Here is a 7,996-nt window from a genome sequence, read left to right as displayed (position 1 = left end):
AAAATACAGAGACACAAATACAACGTGAAAGGAAAAAGGGATTATCATCAAATCATTGAGAGAGAGGATCAACATTAAGAAATCAGAGGAAGAAAAGCTTCTGGATCTGAATAAGAAAATAACTAAGGACTTAGAAAATAAGGCAAAGGCCTTAAAGGAATCCGAAGCAGAAACGTTTAACTCAGTTGCTCTCAAAGATTTCTTCCAAAAAGAAAGGAAGATTTTTCATCAGAAGCTTCAAACCATTGAACTTCTGATGAAGAAATATAAGGATGCCCAAAACGTCTACGAAAAACTTAACGGTCAAAAGGACACTCAAGGGATTGGATTCAATGAATTGGACTATTTCATCGAAACAGAGAAATCCACCTTTGAATCCACTTTCAAACTTGGATGCATTCAAAAACCTGACTTTTTCCCAAAACCCAAAGCAAATTTAAAAAGGGTTAAAGTCGATGGAAAAACTGTCCTCTTGAGACATGATTTTGAAAATGTGGTGTACGAGAACAACACAAGTAATAATTCTATTGAAGGGAATGATGCCTCCACACCAGAGTCCGATGGAAACCCTATGATTAAATCAGAGTCTTTGGTCATCAATCCCATTTCATCAGCAAGTGTTGTTGATGAGAAAGAGAATCTTAGTAAGGAACCGTCATCTGATGAATCGATGAATCATCCAAGTAACATTGAAAGTTCATCCAAGTCGAAAACGATGGAACCCCCAACAGATCACTCTCAACCATCAACCTCTGAACCCATTCCTCCCACAAACAACCATGACAATTTTGATTTCGAGAAATCCGCGAGAGACTTTCTTGACTCTGAACTTGAAGAAGAAATAGTCTGTGAATCACCAGAGGTCATTGAGGATGAGAAGCCTCAAAATTTCAAGGCCTCAATGAAATCTGATGTTCCAGAATCTATGAAATCTATGAAAACTTCAGACAAAGGAAAAGAAAAACTGAGTAACACCAAGTCTGCCAAGGATACCACACAAGGCCCAAGTACTTCATCTAAGTTCATTAAGTTTACTCGCGCGCAGAAACAGAAGTGGCCTGCCTCTGAACATTCTAACCAAAACTTTTCTTCTCCTTCAGTTGAAGAAAAGAAGCCCTTCCTCAGGAAAGAAGTAAAGACCAAGCCTACCACAAATAAAAAATTTGAACTAGATAGGAAGTTTGTAAAAACAACTGATGCTAGGACAAGATTTTCATCCCCTGCATTTACTTCTTCATTTTCATCGAATAAAAAGAAAATTAAACATTCATGTCCAAAAGATCGTAACTGCCAATGTTTAGCACTTTTACAAAAACTAAGGAACCACATGTTAACTCATCGCTGCATATTTTCCAAACACGTCTATCACTATAATGTTCAAACCAATGAAAACGTGAAAAAGCCCAAGTCAAAGGGCAAATGAAATACAAATAGACCCAAGCCTGCAAAGGCTAAGGGTAAACGAAATCAGCCCACTCTGAAGAGGGATGATGAAAAGAGAGAGGTCGTATCTTCGACTAACCAACGTGGACCCATTATGAAATGGGTACCTAAAAACCCTTAACTTGTCTTGCAGGACCAGCATGTGCAACCATGATATATGGATTCAGGTTGCTCCAGGCACATAACTGGTGATAAAAGTCAGTTGTCCTCCTTCATCGACAAATCTGGAGGCTCTGTTACTTTTGGAGACAACAGTAAGGGTACCATCAAGGGATACGGCACACTCATCAAATGAAATATCTCCATCACCAAAATGGCTTATGTTAAAGGTCTGAAGCATAATCTACTAAGAATAAGTCAGTTCTGCAACAAGGGTCTTAAAGTCATATTTCGCAAGGGTTTCTGCATCATCGAAACACAGCCCGTCCAAACCATCATCAAGACAAAGAGAGAAGGGAATCTCTATCTTCTGGATTTTCAATCCTTTGTGGGACGAAGGACAATGAAAATTGGCTATGGCACCATAAATTCTCACATATGAATTTTGATGTTCTAAGGAAGCTAGCCAAACAGAAGCTGGCGAAGGGGATTCCCGACCTCAATTTTGAAAAAGATCATCTATGCTCAGCTTGCGAGATGGGAAAGCTGAAACGGGCCTCTCATAAGACAAAGTCAGAAACCTCCTGTTCCAAGCCCTTGGACATGATACACATAGATCTCTGTAGGCCCATCTCTACATAAAGCCTCTCTGGAAAGAAGTACATCTTGGTACTGGTTGATGAATACTCCAGATACACTTGGGTTAAGTTCGTAAAGAAGAAATCAGATGTTCCAGAACTCCTCATCAGGGTGATGAAAAGACTCCAAGTTCTTCTACAGCGCAAACTCATCAAAGTTAGAAACGACAATGAAACTGAATTCAGAAATGCCAGAATCGATGAATATCTCATCAGTAAAGGCATTTCCCAAAACTTTTCAGTGGCAAGAACCCCACAACAAAACGGAATAGTAGAGCGAAGGAACAGAACCTTACTGGAAGCAGAAAGGACCATGCTTGCTTCATCGGAGTTACCCATCACCTTCTAGGCTAAAGCCATTTCCACTGCTTGCTTCACCCAGAACCGGTCAATCATCAACAAGAGGCACCAGAAGACTCCCTATGAGCTCATTAATCAAAGAAGACCTAATGTCAAATATTTTCACGTCTTTGGGTGCAAATGCTTTGTACTCAATGAAAGGGAATATCTTGGCAAGTTCGACAAGAAAGCTGATGAAGGGATCTTTCTGGGTTACTCACAAATTACGAAGGCCTACAGAGTATTCATCAAAGGGAAAAAAGATCGTTATCGAAAGCATCAATGTGTCCTTTGATGATTCTTCACCAATGACTTCTGGACACAGCAGTTCAGGACTCGGACTTCAACAGAGAGTCTCTGATTCATCACTTGCCAAACCAAATGAATCAGAGTTAGCTCATTTATTTGAAGAAATCTTCGAAGAAGAACTAGTGGACATGCACCTACTGCTAAACCCACTTCCAGAGCCGATAAAGAACATAAAGTCTCCAATACTGAAGGTACATCTCTTTCTGAAACTCATGTTACTTTACCTTCTACTTCTTCTATGTCTTCAGCTCCATAAGATAAATCTGGAGATGATCTCTTCGAGAGGGAGCAAGCAGATCCATCGGTTGATGAAGAACTGCATCCTATTGCTCCAGAACCCCAATCTTGCACCAAGTGAACAAAAGACCATCCATAACACCAAATCATTGGTGATCCATCATCTGGTGTCAAGACGAGATCCGCTACGGCAAATGAATACCTCTTCGCCAACTTTTTTAGCATGATCGAACCAAAGAACATTTCTAAAGCCCTACAAGACCCAAATTGGATTGACACAATGCAAGAAGAACTACTCCAGTTTGAGAGAAACAAAGTATGGTCCCTCATGCCTCTACCCAAAGGGAAGACGACCATATGAACCAAATAGATTTTTGAGAAACAAGAAGGACGAAGATGGCATAGTAGTAAGGAACAAGGCCAGGCTTGTTGCCAAGGGCTACTGCCAAGAAGAAGGGATTGACTACGATGGAACATTTGCTCCTGTCGCAAGACTTAAGGCCATCAGGATATTCCTAGCCTATGTAGCACACAAAGGCTTCAAGGTCTATCAGATGGATGTCAAGTCTGCCTTCCTCAATGGTAAGCTTCAAGAAGAAGTATATGTGCAGCAGCTCCCTGGGTTTGAAGATCCAAAGCATCCAGAGTACGTCTACTTTCTGGACAAAGCCCTCTATGGGCTGAAACAAGCACCCAAGGCCTTGTATGATACTCTCTCTACCTTCCTCATCGACAATGGATTCAAAAAAGGTACAATAGATACAACCCTCTTCCTCAAGAAGCATAAAGGTGACATACTACTTGTGCAAATATATGTGGACGATATCATATTTGGTTCTACCAATGCTAAATTTTGCGAAAAATTCTCAGAGCTGATGAAAAGCAAATTTGAGATGAGTATGATGGGAGAACTTAGTTTCTTCCTTCGTCTTCAAATAAAACAAACTCCAGAAGGGACTTTCATCAATCAGTTCAAGTATGTGACTGACCTTCTGAAGAAATACTCTCTCTCAAATTCATCATCGATGAGAACACCAATGGCTACAGGAGCTAAGTTGCTTGCTGATCCATCAGGCAAATATGTGGATGTAACAACCTACAGATGCATGATTGGATCACTCCTATATCTAAATGCTAGTAGACCAGATATTATGGTTGCTAGATGTCTTGGTGCAAGGTATCAAGCTAATCCTAAGGAATCTCATCTCTCTGTGGTCAAGAGGATCTTTAGATATTTCAAGGGAACCCCTTCATTGGGTTTCTGGTATCCTAAGAACTCTGGCTTTGATCTAATAGCCTTCACAGATGTAGATCATGCAGGTTGCAAGCTTGATAGAAAGAGCACATCTGGAAGCTGTCAACTCTTTGGGGACAAGTTGGTAAGTTGGACATCCAGAAAACAGAATTGTGTTTCAACCTCTACAGAAGAAGCAGAATATGTTGCTGCTGCTAGTTGTTGTTCACAAGTTTTCTGGATGAAGACTCAGCTTAAGGACTATGGCTTTGAATATGAAAAGATTCTAATCCTCTATGACTCCAAGAGTGCCATAGCCATCTCTGCAAATCCTGTGCAGCATTTCAAGACCAAACACATCGATGTAAGGTACCACTTTCTGAAAGACAATGTCGAAAAAGGTACAATAGAAATGTATTTTGTTCCTACAGAGATTCAACTTGTTGACATTTTCACAAAAGCTCTTGATGAGAAAAGATTTTTATTTCTTGTCAACAAGATGGGTATGTTGAATCTCACAACTTAGAGGCCTTCAATAGCTTAAAACCAGAGATCCTCAATATCTCATGGTTATGCCTACAAGTGATACACTCTAAGGCCATAATCCCCAAAGTACTCTAAACCAGAGCCTCTGGCCAATTAGAAATACTTGTTTAATTTATGGCCAAAAGTTTTTATCGACTTTCCAAAGCAAATGCTTTGTGATTCTTCACTAAGTACCCCTTTCCAACCAGAGCCTCTGGTTCTATAGACCAAAGCCTTTGGATTCCAACCCTTTGAGACCATAGCCTCTTTGGTCCCAAAATTGGTCTCTCTCACTCACTCATACATTACTTAGTGATATTTTATCATTCATGCAATCAGAGCCTCTGGTTCCAACGACTAGAGCTTCTGGTTTTCAAGTCCTTTGCGAAAAGAGCCCTCTGGTCCAAATTGGACTTCACAAAGCATCCTATAATTACATATCACGATCATTTTTGCATCACCTTCATAACCAGAGCCTCTGGTTCTAAAGACCAGAGCCTCTGGATTCGATGTCTTTGGAACCAGAGCCCTCTGGCCCAAAGGCCCACCTTTTCTTATATCCATTTACATCATCTAAACCATATTTCATATATTTTGCACTATCTTTCAGCACTAGAACCTCTGGTTGTATAGACCAGAAACTTTGGTCATCCCATTTACCCTCCTTATTGTTCTAGGGGGAGTTTTTAACTCCTTGCGCAACCCTATGCATCATTTGAGGGGCAGTTTTGCATTTATCATCAAGCATCCATATTGCACCAAATATGCATTTTCCCACCCAGAGCCTTTGGTTCCTCTATCCAAAGCCTCTGGATCCTAAAAATGCTATATTATGGAGTAAACATCCCTTGCATTCAACCAGAGCTCATCTGGTCCTACGTTAAGGGCATGTTTTTCAATCCAAGGGTTTCCTATGCTTAACCAAAGCCTCTGGTTTGTCTATCCAGAGTCTCTAATTCATAAAAACCCAACATTCCATCGATGAATAAATTCATCATTCATAAACAGAGCCCTCTGGTTCCCCTCCAAATGTCATGACCAACCCGAGCACCTCTGCTTCCATGACAAATCTATTTTTTTTTCCCAAAAACCCATCTTTAATTGAAAACCTTTTTAAGATTATACAAAATTGCAGCTTTTGTGACTAAAAACTATACAACATGGGTTTTTAAAAGACTAAAACTTCGTAATTAGTATTTATCTTCCAATTAGATGGAATTTTTAAATCTAAATATTTTTTAGGGGAGTATATTCTACAAGAGTTATCCTTTGCGATAATTATTATTTTTTAATTATCCCAAATCTCCCAAACGTCATCCTTCACGCGCCTGACACTTTCAAAAGGATGTTCCCTAGAAAACCCTTCATTTCTCAAACCTTCCACCCCAATCTGACACGTATCCACCTGCATTTATGACACTGTGCAGATATACGGCCCACGATCACCCTCACGATCACCTTTTGCCAAACGTACTTTTCAATCATCATTATCATTTAAATAATATTTCTCAAATACCACCCTTTCCACTTCCCCACTTATAAATATCCGTCGTCCCCACCAGTTTCTTTTTTACGCTTACAAAACCTTCAAAGAACCTAAGACGACCTACAAACAAAACCTGCAACTCTTTCTCATTTCTAACAATGGCTTCCTTCGCATCTCACGACTCTCACAACAACGATAGCCATGTTCAGTCAACCGGCGCAGACAGCCGAGCCCTATTTTTCTTTCCCATCAAACCCAACAACCATGCTATTGACCTGCGCACAAACCTGTTTGAAGACAAGTTCGCCATTATGATCGAGTTCTTTCAGAAATGTATTCTCCAACCGACACTCACCCTTTCCGACAACGGGGTGCCATTGAAGTATGTGCAACAATATTGGCAGACCTGCGAGTTCTTCTCGGAGAACCATGGGATCATGGGGGACATTGATGTCCCAAATGACATGGTTTGCTCGGTGAAGATTTCCCGCGCAAAGGTTTCAAAGGTCTTGTGTATTCCAACTCGACAAGAACTCAATATCAAACAATACGCCGAGCCACCTACCAGTTTAGACATCCTCCGTTTCATCAAGATGTTGGGTTACAACCGTGACCTTTACAACGCATCGTACTTCAAGAGGCAATTCTTGCCTCAAATGTGGAACATGTTCTTCTCGATCCTGAACCGAGCCCTCACTTGCAAGCTTAGGAGCATGGATCAAGGGAACATTAACATCATGACCATCATGTATGGTCTCTTCTTCAACCTACCGCTGGACTATGCATTCCTCATCTACAATGAAATACATGCAGCGGTCATCAAGAAATGTAAACTCGTGGCCGTAGGAAAGCCACTATCCTCTGTTCTCTTCCCGCGTTTCCTTGCCTTATTCATAAGGGACGCGATGAGGAGACACAATCTACTGGCCGAAGAACCATTCACTCCACAATACCTGATGAACGGCCATCAACCAACCATCTCTAAGGATGGTTATACGACAGAAAGGACCATCTTGAGGGCCATGCTCACCGTCATTCCAGAGACGTCTGAGATACGAAGGAAATATGAACGCTCTCTGCTATATCAAGAACTGAGGGCAGCTACCCTAGAGCAAATAGAGCCTTCACCCGATGCAAGCGAGGGAGTGCAGAAGTCGTCTTCATCGGAAGATGAAGATGATGATGATGACTCTCCTCACGCATCCCCGGGCCCAATAAACACAACTCTCCCATCCTCCTCCCAAAGGGCAACCACATCTGCTACCCCTGGCGATCAAGGMCAAAGGGGTATTGAACAAGGACGGCCCAGTCCAATCCTCACCCAAGCTAGCCATCAAGAGGCCATTCTTCAGGCCTCTGGAGATGAATCTGGCGAGGAACCACATCATCCATTGCCTCTCTCCCAACAAGGAGGCGATGAAGAAATAAGAGCTACATTGCCTCATAGCTCGCCACAACCCACCACACACCCAAAAGCATGTGTTGCTTCTGACATTGAAGCTGTAACATCTCGCTTATGCAAACCCCAAATTACCAATTTTATAAAATCTCCAATAAAATATAATTTATTAATTATTAGGACCAAAATTGATCCTAAATTATTCTAAAAGTTTTGTCAAAGCAATCGGGGCCAATGATGGAAAATCTGATAATGCTGCTGAAACAACTAAGTCTGGAGGAAGACCA

The sequence above is a fragment of the Cynara cardunculus genome (assembly GCF_001531365.2).
Source record: "Cynara cardunculus var. scolymus isolate 2C chromosome LG 3, CcrdV1, whole genome shotgun sequence".
Lineage (NCBI taxonomy): Eukaryota > Viridiplantae > Streptophyta > Magnoliopsida > Asterales > Asteraceae > Cynara > Cynara cardunculus.
The sequence above is the reverse complement of the archived record's forward strand: the minus strand, read 5'-3'. Positions refer to the sequence as shown.